This window comes from Puma concolor, chromosome B4 (genome assembly GCF_028749965.1).
Source record: "Puma concolor isolate L17-30 chromosome B4, mPumCon1.1.hap2, whole genome shotgun sequence".
Taxonomy (NCBI): Eukaryota; Metazoa; Chordata; class Mammalia; order Carnivora; family Felidae; genus Puma; species Puma concolor.
The window spans coordinates 66,406,739-66,425,538 of NC_141673.1; the positions used below are offsets into that span (position 1 = coordinate 66,406,739).

General features: G+C 36.9%; 1 protein-coding gene and 1 non-coding gene across 3 annotated transcripts in view; one reads left to right on the top strand and one right to left on the bottom strand.

Moving 5' to 3' along the window:
- Nucleotides 1-18,800, bottom strand: part of SPATS2 (spermatogenesis associated serine rich 2) — a 148,380-nt gene that overhangs the window by 50,205 nt on the left and 79,375 nt on the right. The window lies entirely within an intron of this gene.
- On the top strand, nt 16,434-16,540 carry LOC112868031 (U6 spliceosomal RNA). The gene has a single exon (XR_003224228.1). It is a non-coding gene; the product is annotated as a U6 spliceosomal RNA (small nuclear RNA).

Here is an 18,800-nt window from a genome sequence, read left to right on the forward strand (position 1 = left end):
CAACTTCAATTTCCTAGGTCAATTTTCTCTTCTGCCAATTTACCACCTAAGCTTGGAAGAATTATGACTGTTTTGGTAAGAAAAAAGGCATATATAAAAGATAAAGATGGGGCGCCTGGGTGGCTCAGTCAGTTAAGCGTCTGACTTCGGCTCAGGTCATGTTCTCGCAGTCTGTGAGTTTGAGCCCCACATCAGGCTCTGTGTTGACAGCTCAGAGCCTGGAGCCTGCTTTAGACTCTGTCTCTCACTCTCTCTCTCTCTCTCGCTCTCTCTGGCCCTGCCCTGCTTGCACTCTCTCTCTCAAAAATAAATAAACATTAAAAAAAAAAAAAAAGATAAAGAGAATGTGTAAGTGATGAAAAATCAAGCTTGGAAGAGGAGCAAATCCTAAATGGGAAATTTAGAAAAACAACTATGTCAAAATGCCATTTTTAAAGATGTCTAGTCTGCTTTAAGTAATTCTACTATGGAGTACTGTTATAGCCTTCTGGAATGCTAACACTTTTTTATATTTAGTTCTTTAAAAGTTATTTAAGAAACTTCCATCTCGGTTGTCAGTGGCCAAATACAAAAATCTTTGCAACCTGAACACAGTAGGTTGCAAGGATATAGACTTACAGTCTCATCAACTGGCCTTTCCAGGCATCTCAGATGACTACTGCTATGGTTTACAGGTTCTGAAAAATCCACACTTCAACTACCAGTCAATCTGCTAAGTGGGTCTTCAATGGAAAAAAGCAGCCTTATATTTCCCTATTTCTCCTTCATTTATCATATAGTCTTAACGACTGTTTAAATTTTTTTACTTTGTTCCTTTGAGTGCTTCTTCAACTACATTCTGAAGGATATTGTGCTGCTTCTTACAAGACAAAGAAATTACACTGGGAAATTTACAAACTTCTAGAATTAGTTTTGATTTTTCCAGGTAAAGCCTGCTAGAAAATCAGAGTTTTTATTAACGACACAAATGAACAATTAAATCCTACCTTATTCTTACCACTAGATTTTCCTAGGTTTCCATCAAGTGCAACAGAACAAGCTTGCTTCATTCATTCATTCATTCATTCATTCATTCATTCATTCATTCAGAGAGAGGGAGCGGGGGCGCCTGGGTGGCTTAATCGGTTAAGCGTCCCACTTCAGCTCAGGTCATGAACTCACGGTTCGTGGGTTTGAGCCCCATGTCGGGCTCTGTGCAGACAGCTCAGAGTCTGAGCCTGCTTTGGATTCTGTGTCTCCCTCCCTCTCTGCCCCTCCCCTGCTTGTGCTCTGTCTCTCTCTCAAAAATAAATAAATGTAAAAAAAAAAAATTTTTAGAGAGAGGGAGCGCACACACCAAGCAGGCTCCCTGCTGTCAGCACAAAGCCCGACACAGGGCTCGAACTCACAATGAGATCATAACCAGAGCCAAAGTCAAGAATTGGATGCTTCACCAAATAAGCTACCCAGGTGCCCCTAGAATAAACTTCTATTTTTTAAGTTAACAAGGATTCTTGAGGTTCTCATTATTTAAAAGGTTTACTGGTTCTAATAATAATTCTGTCAATTTCTCTATGAATTGTGATTGAATAGGAAATTCTGTCCACCTTTCCAAAACCTTCTTAGTAATATACCCTAGAGAATAGCCAGGAGGCAATGATATTTATTTTAATGCCCCACCTCTTCTGTCTCAATGCCACCTTTCATTAGTTTGGAATTAGTTCTCCCACATATGAAATGAAATGCATAGCTTTAAAAAAAGTTCCTTCCTACTCATTACTGCCCTACAGAGTCTGAGGAATTCTACAGCTTTTCCAGGAAAAAACCCTCAATTTCATAAATTAAAAAAATAAAGCATTTGAGAACTGTGATTTTTTTTTTTTTTTTAAAGAACACAAACAGGGGCGCCTGAATGGCTCAGTTGGTTAAGTGTCTGACTCTTGATTTTGGCTCAGGTCATGATCCTAGGGTTGTGGCACCAAGCCCCACATTAGGCAGTGTGCTGAGCACGGAGCCTGCTTGGGATTCTCTCTCTCTCCTTCTGCCCCTCTCCTCCACTCGCTCTAAAAAAAAAAATATTAAAAAAAAATTAAAAATAAAAGACACAAATCTTCGATTACTAGGATCAACTATACATTCTTTGCTGATTCTAGATCATCTCTGAGCTAATGTCTTATTCACAAAATCTTGTATGTAGTTCCAAGGTTTATACGAATTCAGTTACTTAGAAAATTATGAAGCCACATGATGACTACTATGACATCTTACAGCCAACTTTCAAACTTTTCAATGGAATGGGACACTAAAATAGAATAAAAATTAAATACTTAGTTAAATCTTTACTTCTAAGTAGTGAGAAAAACTGTCATGAGTTTTATGTTTCTATTGGCTAATCTCTCCTTGCCTTTGGGGAAAGGGAAAAATAAATTGTGATGTGGCTAAAAGATGGATAGCCAGTAAAAACAGGGGAAAAAAGAGAAATCAAGGAATCTGGATAATCTAAAAACCAGAAAATCAGTTTGCAAATGAATCAAGTTGTATAAAATGCCTCTGTGTGAGTTGTTCACTTAAGTCTGAAGAAAAACATAGTTTTAGCTACTAAGGGTGTATTTTCAGTCTCTCTTACAAGTCAAACCCTCATTTGTAGATTTCAATAAAATTTCTCTAATAAGATTATTAACTCCTAGTTGTTATACAATATATGCCATAGTTCTGGGTTTAAGGTAGATTGGATGAACTGAATGCACTATTTTTTTTAATTTATTTGGGGGGGGGGGGCAGGGGAGGGTAGGGCAGAGAAAGGGAATCCCAAGCAGGCTTTGCACTGTCAGCACAGAGCTGGATGCGGGGCTCAAACTTACAAACTGCGAGATCATGACCTGAGCTGAAATCAAGAGTCAGATGCTTAATCGACTGAGACACCCAGTGCACTATTTTTTTTTTAATGTTTATTTATTTACTTATTTTAAGTGTGAGAGGAACAGAGAGAGAGAGAAAGAGAGAGAGACAGAGAGAGAGTCCTAAGTAGGCTCCACACTGCCAACGCAGAGCCCAATGCACAGCCTGTTCCTATCAACCTCAAGATCATGACCTGAGCTGAAATCAAGAGTTGGATGCTTAACTGACTGAGCCACCCAGGCGCCCCTGAACGCACTATTTTTTTTAAAAAATTAGTTCCTACTCCTCACTGTTCTTCAGATTCTCAAGAATTCTACCAGCTACCTCAGGAAAGAAACTCAATTCCAGTAAGTCAATGAAATCAAAACATTTAAGAACTATGATATTTAAAAGTCAAAGAAATCTTCAATTACTAAGCTCAGTACAGACTAGCTGGTAGAATTGCTGAATCTGAAGGAGTAAGAAGGAAATTTTTTTTTAAACTGTGTGTTTCATTTCATATATAGAACTAAAGTTTATTTTTTTTTATTTATTTTGAGAGAATGCACATAAGCACAAGCTGGGGAGGGGCAGAGAAAGAGGGAAAGAGAGAATCCTAAGCAGGCTCCATGCTGTGAGGCAGAGCCTGATGTGGGGCTTGATGTCACAAACCATGAGATCATGACATGAGCCCAAATCAAGGGCCAGATACTTAACCAACTGAGCCAATCAGGCACCCCTAATTTCAGTCTAAAAAAAATTTTTTTTAAATTCATGTTTATTCTTGAGAGCGACAGAGAGAGCACGCGCACAAGTGGCAGAGGGGCAGAGAGAGAGGGGCAACACAGACTCCAGGCTCTGAGCTGTCAGCACAGAGCCCGACCCGGGTTTGAACCCACAAACCATGAGATCGTGACCTAAGCCGAAGTCAGATGTTTAATCAACTCAGCCACCCAGGCGCCCCTCTAATTTCAGTTTAGATCTGAGAGATATTCTTTTGTCACTGTAAAAGACTTTGCTTTGGATGTTCCTTCTAGCACCGTAGAACAATGAATATCTTCCCTTTCCAGCGCAGCCCATCCCCTGTGCTTCAAGGTACAGAAATGAACAAGTAACCCTAATTTCATGCTCTGTCTCCAACAAAACAATATCCTTTCTCCTAAAACCACAGCACTGCAAATCTGTCACTCTTTACTCATTAACCTTTATGCAAATAAGAATTAAATGTTTCTTCTTTCCTAAACCGCAAAAATTATGAATCAATTATCTACTTTGATTATAAATATTTCTATATCCACATAATTGTTATAATTACCACAAGGTAGACACTAGCTTTTAAGTGTTATACTTGTGAAGGTTTAAGACACACATTACCTACATAACACGCTTGTTTAGGCCCATTCTGTCCTAATAAAACATCTTTAAAAAATACTTTATTGCGAAATATAACACATTTACAGTGCACACACACACACATGAAGTATCACAGCTTGATAATTTATCACAAACACTCAAATACTACTACCCAGGTTAGAGAAATAAAACTGCCAGTATCCCAGAAGTTTTCCTTATGTATCCTTCCATTATGGTCTCTCACCATTCACCAAAGGCATGATTCTCCAAACTTTTCTTCATAGTTGGTATCACTGAAGAAGACACACCTAAGTATTATTGTATAGTTTTATCTATAAAAGGAATAATTCTGTGTGTATTTTATTTTTTGGTGCCGCGGGTTGTTTCGCTCAACACTGTGTTTGTAAGATTCATGCATGTTTTTGCAAACAAATGTAGTTTGTTCATTTTCCTTGAATATTTATTTCATTGTATGATTATGCAATTGTTGATTTATCTATTCCGCTAAACAACTGATGGACAAAATGGTGAACAGTTCGGCTGTTTACTAGACAAATGATAGACAATTGGCTTGCTGCTAGTTTTTGGCCAATACAAATAATGCTGTTTTGAATATTCTTGTACAAACCTCCTGGGGACCTGGGAATGAATTGCTGTTGAATACTCAAAAACAGAACTAAGTCATAAGGTATGCACATCTTCAATTCTAGTATATATGTCAAACAGCTTCTCAAAGTAGCTGTACCAATTTAAACTTCCACTAGCAGTTTTTGAAAGTTTCTATTACTCCACAGACTCACATTCTTGGTATTGTTAATCTTTTTTTTAATTGTAGCCATTCCAGTACAAAGAGAAGTAGTATCTTGTTTCAATTTTCATTTCATTTCTTTTTACTTTATTTTTATTTCTTTTATGTTTATTTATTTTTGAGAGAGAGACAAAGTACGAGTGGGGGAGGAGCAGAGAAAGAGAGGGAGACACAGAATCTGAGGCAGGTTCCAGGCTCCATGCTGTCAGCACAGAGCCCGAAGCGGGGCTCGAACTCACAAACTGTGAGATCATGACCTGAGCCGAAGTCAGACATTTAACTGACTGAGACACCCAGGCGCCCCATCTTTTTTTGTTTTTAATATTTTTTAATGTTTATTTATTTTTGACAGGAGAAAGAGATGGGGGGGAAGGAGGGAAGGAGGGAGATAGGACAAGCAGGGGAGGGGAAGAGAGGGGACAGGGGATCCAAGACAGGCTCTGTGCTGACAGCACAGAGCCTGATGCAGTGCCTGAACCCACAAACCATGAGATCATGACCTGAGCTGAAGTCAGATGCTTAACCAACTGAGCCACCCAGGTGCCCCTCACTTATTTCTAAAAAGAATGAGTGCCCTCACATATGTTATTAACCATTTTGTTATTCTCTCTCCTGACAATGCCTACTAATGCCCTGTATTTGGAGGAAGAATGGTCTTTTTCTCTGTATCATGTTTAAATGATTTAAACATGATACAAATTTCTTCTCCCATTCTGTGTCTTGCCTGTTAGCTCTCCTAAATGCCCCTTTCAATGAATAGTTCTTAATTTTAATGTAATAATGCATTGACATTCTTTCCCTTTATGATTGTTTCATTGATTTATTTATTTATTTTTAAAAAAATTTTTAACATTTATTTTTGAGACAGAGAGAGAGAGACAGCATGAACGGGGAGGGTCAGAGAAAGAGGGAGACACAGAATCCGAAACAGGCTCCAGGCTCTGAGCTGTCAGCACAGAGCCCGACGCGGGGCTCAAACCCACAGACCGCAAGATCATGACCTGAGCCGAAGTCGGACGCTTAACCGACTGAGCCACCCAGGCACCACTCATTTATTTATTTTTATTTTTCTGATTTCAGGAGAATTTAGTGATTCATCCCTTATATATAACACCCAGTGCTCATCCCAACAAATGCCCTCCTTAGTACCCAGTTAGCCCATTTCTCCACCAACACCCTTCCAGCAACCCTCAGTTTATTCTCTGTATGTAAGAGTCTCTTATGGTTTGCCTCCTTCTCTCTTTTTATCTTATTCTTCCTTTCCTTCCCTTATGTTCATCTATTTTGTTTCTTTTTTCTTTTTTAATGTTTATTTTTGAGAGAGAGAGGGATACACACAGAATGCAAGCAGGGAAGGGGCAAAGTGAAAGGGAGACGTGGAATCTGAAGCAGGCTCTAGGCTGTCCAACAGAGCCTTATGTGGGGCTTGAACTCATAAACAATGAGATCATGACCTGAGCCAAAGTCGGACGCTTAACCGACTGAGCTACCCAGGTGCCCCTCATCTGTTTTGTTTCTTAAATTCCACATATGATTGAAATCATATGATATCTGTCTCTTACTGATTTATTTAACTTAGCATAATACATTCTAGCTCTATCCACATTGTTGCAAATGGCAAGATTTCCTTCTCTTTGATCACTGAGTAATATTCCATTGTATATTTATACCAAATCTTTATCCATTCATCAGTCGATGTACATCTGGGGCTCTTTCCATAATTTGGCTATTGTTGAAAGTGCTGCTATAAACAATGGGGTGCATGTGCCCCTTCAAATCTGTATTTTTGTATCCTTTGGATAAATACCTAGTGGTGCAATTGCTGGGTCACAGGGTAGCTCTATCTAATTTTTTTGAGGAACCTCCATACTGTTTCCTAGAGTGGCAGCACCAGTTTGCATTCCCACCCACAGGGCAAAAAGGCTCCCCTTTCTCTGCATCCTCGTCAACATCTGTCGTTTCCTGAGTTGTTCATTTTAGCAACTCTGACACGTGTGAGGTGGCATCTCATTCACTGTGGTTTTGATTTGTATCTCCCTGATGATGAGTGATGTTAAGCAGTTTTTCATGTATGTTAGCCATCTGGATGTCGTCTTTGGAAAAGTGGCTGTTCATGTTTTTTGCCCATTTCTTCATTGGATTGTTTTTTGGCTGCTGAGTTTGATAAGTTCTTTACAGATTTTGTATACTAACCCTTTATTTGATATGTCATTTGCAAATATCTTCTCTCATTCCATCAGTTGCCTTTTAGTTTGGTTCACTGTTTCCTTCACTGTGCAGAAGCTTTTTACCTTGGTGAGGTCTTAATACTTCATTTTTGCTTTTGTTTCTCTTGTCTCTGGAGACATGTCTAGTAAGAAGTTGCTGCAGCTGAGGTCATAGAGGTTGTTGTCTCTTTTCTCCTGTAGGATTTTGATAGTTTCCTGTCTTACCTTTAGGTCTTTCATCCATTTTGAGTTTATTTTTGTGTATGGAGTAAGAAAGTGGTCCAGGTTCATTCTTCTGCATGTTGCCGTCCAGTTTTCCCAACACCATTTGCTGATAAGACTGTTATTTTTTTCCAGTATTGGATATTCTTTTCTGCTCTGTCAAAGATTAGTTGGCCATACATTTGTGGGTCCATTTCTGGGTTTTCTATTCTGTTTCATTGATTTATGTGTCTGTTTTTATGCCAGTTATGATTAGTGCTTTTCAGGTCTATTTAAAAACTCTTTCCCTGAGATAATGTTTGAGACTTGCTTCAAAATAATCCACTGAGGGGGCATCTGGGTGGCTCACTTGGTTGGGGGTCCAACTTCAACCCAGCTCATGATCCCACGCTTTGTGGGTTTGGGCCCCACTTCAGGCTCTGTGCTGACAGCTCAGAGCCTGGAGCCTGCTTCGGATTCTGTGTCTCCCTCTCTATCTGCCCCTCCCCTGCTTGCACTCAGTCTGTCTCCCAAAAATAAATAAACATAAAAAAAAAATCCACTGAGGGTGGGTGGAAGTACAGACAAAAAAGATTGGCCATGTGTTAATTACTGTACCTGAGTCATGAGTATTTGGGAGTTCACTGTATTAGTCTACTTTTATAAGCTTAAAAATTTCAAAAACAAATTAAAAGAAAATAAATGTTATTAAAAAGTCCTGTAACTTTTAAGTGATTATAGCAAGGTTGCAGGATACAAGGTCAATATACAAAAGTCAACTGCTTTCTCATATAAAAGCAATAAACAAGTTTTTTGAATGTGAAATTAAAAACACAATACCATTTGTTACCACCCCCCAAAGTAAAATACTTACATGTAAAACTAACAAAGTATGCATAAGACATATATGAGGAAAACAATAAAATCCTGAGGAAAAAAAAGAAAGAACTAAATAAAAGGAGAGCTATTCTATCTTTGTAGATAGGAAGACTCAACATTGACAAGATGTCAGTTCCTTCCAACTTGGTCTATAGATTATATACAACCCCAATCAAAATGCCAGCATTTTATTTTGTGGATATTGATAAAATGATTCTAAAGTTTATATGGAGAGGCAAAAGACACAGAAGAGTCAACACAATATTGAAGGAGAATAATGCTGAAGATATGACACTACATAAATTCAAAACATATTATAAAGCTACAATAATCAGGGAGCCTGGGTGGCTCAGTCAGTTAAGTGTCTGACTTCAGCTCAGGTCATTATCTCATGGTTTGTGAGTTCGAACCCCAAATCGGGCTCCCTGCTGTCAGTACAGAGGCTGCTTGGGATCCTCTGTCCCCCTCTCTTTCTGCCCCTCCCCCACTCATGCTCTCTCTCAAAAATAAACATTAAAAAAACAAAGCTACAGTAATCAAAGCAGTATAGTATTGGTGAAAGAAAACAGACAAACAAACAAACAATGGAACAGAATATAGAGAGCCAGAAATAGACCAACATAGATTTTTGACAAGGGAGCAAAGGCAATACATTGGACCTTAAGGAAGTCTTTTCAACATGGTGCTAGAACAACCAGATATCCACATGCAAAAAAAAAAAAAAAAAAAAAAAAAAAAAATCTAGACACACTTTACATTCTTTACAAATATTAACACCAAATGGATCACAGACCTAAGTGTTAACTGTAATACTATAAAACTAGAAGATAATATAAGAGAAAGTCTAGATAACCTTGGGTTTTGCAGTGACTTTTTAGATGCAACACCAAAGGCACAATCCATGAAAGGAATAGTTGATAAGCTGGACTTCATTAAAATTAAAACTTTCTGATCTCCAGAAGACATTGTCAAGAGAATGAAAAGACAAGCCACAGACTGGGAGAAAATATTTGCAGAAGACATCTGATAAAGTGCTGTTACTCAAAATATACAAAGAACTCTTAAAACTCAACAATAAGAAACAATACAATTTAAACATGGTCCAAGGCCTTAAGAGACACCTCACCAAAGAAGATATACAGATGGCAAACAAGCCAGATGGCAAAGATGCTCCTCATCACAGGTCATGAAGGAAATATAGATGAAAACAAGATGCTACTACACATCTCTTAGAATGGTCCAAATCCAGAACACTGACAACACCAAATGCTGGCAAGGATGTGGAACAACAGGAACTCCCATTCATTGCTGGTAAAAATGCAAAATGGTACAGGCACTTTGGAAAACAGTTTGGCAGTTTCTTTAAAAACTTACCATGCAATCCAGCAATCAATCTTTTTGGTATTTACTCAAAGGAGCTGAAAACATGCCCACATAAAAACCTGTATATGGATGTTTATAGCAACTCTATTCAAAATTGCCCAAAATTCCAAGAGGTCCTTGGATAAACTATGATGGTGAATGGATAAACTATGATAGATTCAGACAAAAGAATATTATTCAGTGCTAAAAAGAAATTACCTAACAAGTCATGAAAAGACATGAAACAACCTTAAATGCATATTACTAAGTGAAATAAGTCAATGTGAAAAGGCTACATCCTGTATGATTACAGCAATATGACATTCTGGAAAAGGCAAAACTAGAGTGACAGTAAAAGGATCAGTAGTTGTCAGGGGTTAAGTGGAATGAAAGATTAAAAAGCAGAGCACACAGGATTTTTAGAGCAGTGAAACTACTCTATATGACCCTGTAATAGTGGATACAGGTCATTATTCATTTGTCCAAATCCAAAGAATATACTACACCAAGAGAGAATCCTAATGTAAACTACAGACTTTAGGTGACAATGATGTGTCTATGTAAGTTTACCAACTGTAACATATGTGTGTTATTTGAAATTAAAAAAAAAAAAAAAGACAATATGGTATTACCAGTAAGATGGAAATATGGACAAATGAAACAGAGAGCCCAGAAACAGAGCTATTCATATATGGAGATTTTATTTGAAAAGTAGTACTGTAGGCCTTGAGGAAAAGATGATCTTGTTTCAATTAGATCTGAGACATTTGGAAATCCATATGGAAAAAATACAACTCTGTTCCTTACTTACTTCATGCCTGTAAATCAATTCCAGGGTTTAGATTATAGATCTAAATGTGAAAGGTAAAACAATAAAGCTTATAAATGTAATTTAGAAGAGTATCTTCATGGGCTCAGAAAAGGAAGGACTCTTTCCTTTTTAAACTTTTTTCCTCAATAGTGTTTTTTAAATGTTTTAATAGATTATGTGTTTTAGAGAAGGTTTTAGGTTTACAGCAAAGTTAGCAGAAGGTACAGATTTCCCCTATACCTCCTACCCCCACACATACCCTCCCCCATTATCCATATCCGTGAGATCATGACCTGAGCCAAAGTCGGACACTTAACTGACTGAACCACCCAGGTGCCCCAATGCTTTATCATTTTTTAATAGTGTTCTTATACATCCTTTATTAAATTTATTTCCATGTTATACTTTTGATACAAGTGTAATCGCATCTGTTTTTAAATTTCACTTTCTAATGATTTATTGCTGGTATAAACAGGTGTGATCGATTTTTGTGGGATGATTTTATACCCAGCAACACTGTTCAAATCACTAATTCTAGTAGTTTAAGCTCTTGTGGGCTTTCTACATAGGGTATCTACAAAAAACATAGAGCAATCATCAACATAATGGTGAATACTAAGACCTTTTCCTTTGAGACCAGAAAACAAAACAAAAATGCTTGCTTTGTTACTTTTTTTCCTTCCAACCTCACAGAGAAATAATTGACAAATATGATTATATATAAAGTATACAACGTGATGAGCTGATATACATATGTACTGTTGGAATAGTGACCAAGATCAAAACAATTAACACATTCATCACCTCACATAGTTAACTCTTCTGCTTCATTACTTCTAGACAACTGGAGGTCTAATAACTACAACAAAGCAGGAAAAAGGGACAAATATCATAAATACTGGAATCCCATTATTCATGGATCATTTTATTTAGTTTCTTCTACATTTTGGAGGGGATTTAATTTTCTGTTCTTTTCCTGACTTCCTTAGAACTTAGCTCACTGATTTGTAGCCTATCTTCCTTTCTAATATATACATTTAAAGCTAAAAAAAATTAAAATTCCCTCTAAGCATGATTTTAGCTGCATGTTACAGGTTTTTGTATACAAATTTCTATTATTGCTCTGTTTAAAGCATTTTCTAATTTCATTTTGATTTCTGTTTTGATCCAACTGTTATTTAGGAGTATATTTCTTAATACTCAAATATTTGAAGATTTTCTAACTAACTTTTGGATGACTAGCTTAAATGCACTGTAGTAAAAAAACAAGCTGTATGATTTTCTCTAAAAATTGTGGCAATTTGCTTTATGGCCAGTAGAATTTTTGAAAATGTTCTAAATGCACTTATAAAATAATAAACGTATATATACTAAGCTGTTGGATACAATTTGTTCTAATTATGATAATTATGTCACATGTGCTAGTTATATCAAATATTTTATATCCTTATTAATCCCTCACCTGATTGTTTTATCATTTACTAAGAAATCTGTGTTAAAATATCCTACTATAATTGTGTATTTCTCCTTTTAATTCTGTCAATTTTTTTAAAACCTATTAGATTATTTTTTCTGTTAAATCAAATGCTTTATCATTATGAAGTGTCCCTCCTTTATCTCTAATCATGCTTTTTTGCTTTAAAGTCTACATTGGCTGAATATTAATACATAAACATTCAGAACAGTTTTCTTTTGTTAGTCTCTAATTCTTTTTTTTTTATTCTGGTAAAAAAAAAAGGCATAGCATAAAACTTACATGTTCTTTCTTAACTATTTCTTCTTAACCATTTCTTAGTGTATACAGTTCAGTAGTGTTAAGTATATTCACATTATTGTACAACTAATCTCTAGAACTTTTTCACCTTACAAAACTAAAACTCTGTATCTATTAAATAACAACTCCCCATGTCCCTTAATTCCCCATAAGCCCAACTCCTAATAACTACCATTCTACTGTTTCTGTGACTTTGACTATTGACGATACCTTCTATAAGTGGAATCATGTAATATTTACATTTTTATGACTAGCCTATTTCACTTAGCATAATGTCCTTTTATTTTAAAGTTTATTTTGAAAGAGAGAGAGAGAGTGAATGGGGGAGATACAGAGAGGGAGAAAGAGAATCCCAAGCAGGCTCTCAACACTGAGGCAGATTCAGGGCTCGATCTCCCAACCATGAGATCATGACCTCAGTCAAAATCAGGAATTGGCTGCTTAACTGACTAAGCCACCCAGACACTCCATGTTTTTAAGGTTCATCCATATTGCAGTATGTAGTGACTATTTTAATTTAATAGCTTCCCTGGAGATTATAACATCAATTTTTGACTTGCAAAATTCTAACACTAATTGGCAGTTTTACCCTCTTCTTTGAAAAAGCAAGGGAGCTTATGCACCTCCCAATTTATAGGCCATGGCTACTATGCATGCTAATTCTCTATGTATTTTTAAATCCTAATAAAACATTCTTAGTCTTTTATACATCAATCTTCAGACTTGACCATGTATTTGTGGTCTGCATTTTTATCCATGCCTTCTTGCATCTCCAACTTTCCAATTGGTCTTCTATCTCAGAGTACCTTTAAATTTTTTTCAGTGGGGTGAGGACTTTTGGTTTTGTTTGTTTTGTTGCTTTTTAAAACTGTTTATTTCCACTTTATTCTAGAAGGATATTTTCACTGTATATGAGGTGTGTAGAGTTGCAGACTGGCAGTTATTTTTATTCAGATCTTTAAAGATATCATCCCACTCTCCTGACTTCTTTCTGTTGAGAAGTTAGCTCTAGGTCTGACTGTGATCCTTTCAAAATTGCATAGTTTTTCTCTAGCTGCTTTTAAGATTCTCTGTCTTTGCTCCCTCAAAATTTTATTATGATGTTCCTAGGTGGATTTCTTTATTATATTTATTCTGCTAGTGATTTCTAGCACTTCTTGAATCTGTGACTTGATGGTTTTCATGAATTTTGGAACGTTATCAACAATATCTCCTCAAATACTCTACATTATTCTCTTTCTTCTGGGGTTCCCATTACACGTATGGCATACCTATCCCTGTAGCCTCTATGTTTTTTACTTCCTCTTCTGTATTTCCTAATCTTTTGAATTTCCATATCATTTAGTTTCTTCTAACTTATCCTGCAATTAATTCACTGACTCTTCTCAGATACTATCAATCTGTTTTTAAAACCATACATTGAGTTCTTAGTTTCAATTACTACATTTCCCAGCTCTAAAATATGCATTACAAAATAGTTTTCCAGTTGGCTGCTGAACTTCTCCAAGTTGTCTTTATTTCCTTGAACATTTTAAGAATTTTTTTTTAAGAACAGTTATTTTGTTTATTTTAGAAAGAGAGAGTGAGTACAAGTGGGGGAAAGGGAAGGAGGGAGGGAGAGGGAGAGAGAATATCTTAAGCAGGCTCCACACTAGTGTATAGCCCAACACAGGGCTCTATCTCACCACCCTGGGATCATCACTTGAGCCAAAATCAAGGTCAGATGCTCAACCAACTGGGCCACCCAGGCTCCCCAAGAATAGTTATTTTAAATCTGGTAACTACAATATTTGGATCTCTTGTGAATTTGTTCTATTGTCTAATGTTTCTTATTCCGTATTTATTGTTTCATCCTCTTATGTTCTAACTATTTTTTGTGTGTGTGTACTAAATAATCTATTTAAAAACCTGATAGTGAAAATAATCTGTGAGGATTTCCAGAGAGGATCTGTTTGCTTTGTACCAAGGCACCCAGTTACCTCAAACCAATTTCAGGTACTGAAATAATTTGAAACTAAGTTGCAATTCCTACAAAGGTGAGTCTATTTCCACTCATTTTTACTACTAGGACTCAGTCTCTTGGGGTCCTATGCCAGAGCAAAGGGTGGGGGGTCACAAGTCCCCGCTTACAATCCAGAAGGCCCTTAACATCAATCACTGTCCTCTTGGCTCCAGGAGTTTGTCACCATTGGCTTCTCAACTGCTCTATCCTCTTTGCATCACCCAGGTAATTGTCTGTTACTCTCCCTTCAAAATGTTTATCTTCCCTGTCTTTAGTCTAATGGATTCTTGCATGCACCAAACCAACTCTCTTGGACTAATTTTGAAAATGATACATTAGAAAAACTTGGGAAGATTTTTTTTTTTTGTAGGAAGCATATAAATGAGAAGTGTAAGAAAAAACTTAAATTGATTCTAAGAATAACCTATTTTTTTAATTGCCAAGGGTAGAAAGACAAACCACGTTTACTTACTTCTTTCCTACCTTATTATTAGATATTTTAGATATATTAGATATTTTACTCCTAAAAGGAAGGGAAAAAGAAATACATGGCCAATTATTTCCAGATACCTTTTGTAGAACAGTCAGCTAGAGCCTAAAATAAAATGTCCTCTTTATTGAATTTCTAAAAAGAGATGACATTAGAAAAGTATATTAAGAGTGAGTAAATGACTTTCAATAAAAAGAACTGTGTTGGGGCACCTGGGTGGCTCAGTCAGTTAGGCATTCACCTTTGGCTCAGGTCATGATCTCACAGTTCGTGAGCTCGAGCCCTGCGTCAGACTCAGTGCTGAAAGCCTGGAGCCTGCTTCAGATTCTGTCTCTCCCTCTCTCTCTCTGCTCCTCCCCTGCTTGTACTCTCTCTCTCTCTCTCTCTCAAAAATAAACATTAAAGAAAAAAAGTTTAAAAAATAATAATAAATTAAAAAAAAAAAAAAGAACTGTGGTTGAACCCAATGAACTAAAAGACCCAAAGACGTGCTTCGGTTCTGTATTAGTTTCCCATGGCTGCTATAACAAATTACCACAAACTTGGTGGCTCAAACAATGGAAATTTACTCTTTCATAGTTCTGAAGCCCACAAGTCCAAAATCAGTTTCACTGGACTGAAATCAAAGTAACGGCAAGGGCACACTCCTCTGAAGGCTTTAGAGAAGAATCTGTTCCTTGCCTTTTCCAACTGCTGGTGGGTATATAGGCATTCCTTGGCTTATGGCCATTATCACTCCAATCTCTACCCTCATAGTTATAATGCCTTCCCTTCTATCTGAAATCTCCTTCTGTCTCCCTCTTATAAGGAAACTTGTGATTGCATTTAGGCCTTGCTTGGATGATCCAGGATAAGCTCTCCATCTGAAGATCTTTAATCACATCTGCCAAGTCTTGGCCATCCATACAGGTAACACCCACAGCATTTAGGATATGGGTATCTTGGGAACAGGGGAAGAAGAATTATTCAGCCTACCATAGGTTCCTAGCTCTGTAGTTAATTAACATTATAAATTACTTCCAGATATGAAATATATACGTCATGGGAATGAAAGGTATAGCACAGAGAATATAGACAATAGTATTGTTAACAGTGCTGCAGGGTGACAGATGGTAGCTACACCTGTGGTGAGCACAGAGCTGTATAATTTCAAATCACCATGTTATACACCTAAAACTAACATAATAATGAGTGTCAACTATAATTCAATAAAAAATTTGTAATTAAAAATTTTAAGAAATAATTTATTTAAAAAAGAAAAAAATCTGAAATATTTTTAAAATTTTAACAAAATTTGTTTCTAGATAGTCTACAGTGTACCAAGGTACTGAGCCAGGTGTCGGAAAGACAAACAAGAATGAAACCCAGTTATTATCCCAACAGGCTCAGAGTCTAACAGAAGACAGGCATACAGTGAATTAGGTATAGCAGATGAAGTGGGAGGCAGAAAGAATAAAGAAGTCAGTTCCAATAGTTATTATGACTTCAGGGGTACCTGGGTGGCTCAGTTGGTTGAGCGTCGGACTTCGGCTCAGGTCCTGATCTCATGGTTCGTGAGTTCAACCCCCTCATCGGATTAGCTGCTGTCAGTGCAGAGCCCACTTAGAATCCTGTCTCTCTCTCTCTCTCAGAAATATGGTTTTAATTAAAAAAAAATAAAAATAAAAATTCTATGACTTTATAGTTTGTAGTACTCACATTGACAGCACATATACTAAGACTGGAATGTTACAGAGAAGATTAGTGTGGCCTCCACACAAGTAAGACATGCAAATCCATGAAGTGGTCCATAAAAAAAAAAAAAAATGTTAAAAATATATAATAAAAATTTAAAGATAAAAAATAAAAGCAGTTTTTACCTCTTCTCTTTTTTTCTCTTTTTTGAGTTTATTTATTTTGAGAGAGAACACGCACACAGGAGGGCAGAGAGAGAGGGAGAGAATCCCAAGCAGGCTCCACACTGTGACAGCACAGAGCCCCATGTGGGGCTTGAGCCCAAAAACTGTGAGATCATGACCTGAGCTAAAACCAAGAGTCAGTCGCTTAAATGACTGAGCCACGCAGGTGCCCCTGTAGATCTTCTCTTGAAAAGGAAGTCCTCACATCCATTAGGGAAGCTATTTAAAAAGCAAAGAGAACACAACATGTGTTGGAGAAGATGTAGGTAAACCAGAACCCTTGTGCACCGCTGATGGGAATGTAAAATGGTACATCTGCTACAGAAAACAAAATGGCAGTTCCTCCCCAAATCACAGAATTACTGTAAATCCAGCAATTCCCTTCTGGCTATATACCCAAAAGAAGTGAGATCAGGGATTTCAAAAGATATCTGTACACCCAAGTTCACAGCAGCATTATTTACAATAGTCAGAAAGTGGAAACAACCCAAGTGCCCATCTACAGATAAGCAAACAAAATATAATACATACATACAATGGAATATTATTCAGCTTTAAAAAGGAAGGAAATTCTGGCACCTTACAACATGGATTAACTCTGACATTATCCTTAGTGAAATAAGCCAGTCATAAAAGGACAAATACTATGTGATTCCATTTGTATGAGTTATCAAGAGTAGTCAAATTCACAGAGACAGAAAGCAGAAAGTAGGACGGTGGTTTCCAGGGACTAGGATAAGGAGAGTAGGGAGTTATTGTTTAATGGATACAGGGTTTCAGTTTTGTGAAATGAAAAACAGTTGGGGAGGAAGAGGAAAGAGAGAGACATTTAGGCAGTTCTGTATAAAACAAAAAGTAGTAAAGCGAGGCACCTAGGTGGCTCAGTTGGTTAAGTGTTTGACTTCGGCCCAGGTCATGATCTCATGATTTGTGGGTTCAAGCCCTGCATCAGGCTCTGTCCTGACCACTTAGAGCCTGGAGCCTGCTTCGGAGTCTGTGCCTCTGTCTCTCTCTCTCTCTGCCCCTCCCCTGTTCACGGGTGTGTACGTGCTCTCTCTCTCAAAAATAACAAACCTTAAAAAAACTTTTTGTAAGTAGTGAAGCAATTAAGCAATATTATAGTACTGGGATAGAGAAATTAATTGTTCATGCATGATCAACTATGAAATTCAAGTCAGCTATTTTACTGTTTCAGAGGTTTAACTATCAAATGTGAAGGTGTTTTGTAGCTGAATAGTTTTACAAGTGGGAAAAGAGGAAGAGAGAGAAGCAAAGTTAAGTGTGAAATGAAGTCAACAAAAAAAGTACAAAATTGTGAATCTGCTCTTATCACTGTAACTTGATAAATACAGTCACACATGGACAGGCAAACATGATTTTTAGGTCTAGAAAAATATTAGCAAATGTGATTGTTTAAAAGAGTCTAATGTACCATCCCCAGAGATAGTGATTCAAAAAAAATTTTTTTTAATTTCCAGAATGATTCTGAGATACACTCAAGTTATTATAATCATTCTGTCTTATCCTTCTTTAGTCTCTGAAAGCTATTTAGAGAGAAAATTAGGATCATAAGTAATCTGTGGGATTCAGAACTAAACCTACTCCCAACCTTGGATTACCCCAGAATTGGCTTTCTTTTATCTAGTGCTGGATTCAGACATCAGTGAGATGTAAAGGTAAAAACTATGCTTATTTATCTCACTATAACTTCATATTATGAACCTAACAGGTTCTCAAATATTTGCTATGGGTTCTACCCAAAAGTTCTTTTATTTAGCTCATGATTTTCAACATTTGGTTGCCCAACAAACAGTTCAAGTAATCCAAGGGTAAGGCCCACAAGAGATTTTTGGCAGAAGCATTTTTTACCTAATTAACTAGTAGGCCACATGAACTAGTAGGCCACTTAGGGTCTAAAGACCTGCCCACTGTTGCCACTATTTAATTCAGAGTTATTCAAACCATCAGGGATAAAGAACTAGTTGTTGTTTTTATTTTGTTAATCTCTAATCTTTGAGGACCAATGCTTTTATAAAACAATAAAACTGCGCTTGAGAGTGGTGTGAAGAGATTGGCAAGTCCTCTCCTGAAAACACAAGTATTAAACTGAACAGGACTGTCAACAACAACCATTTCAGGGCCCTAGAATTCAACCAAAG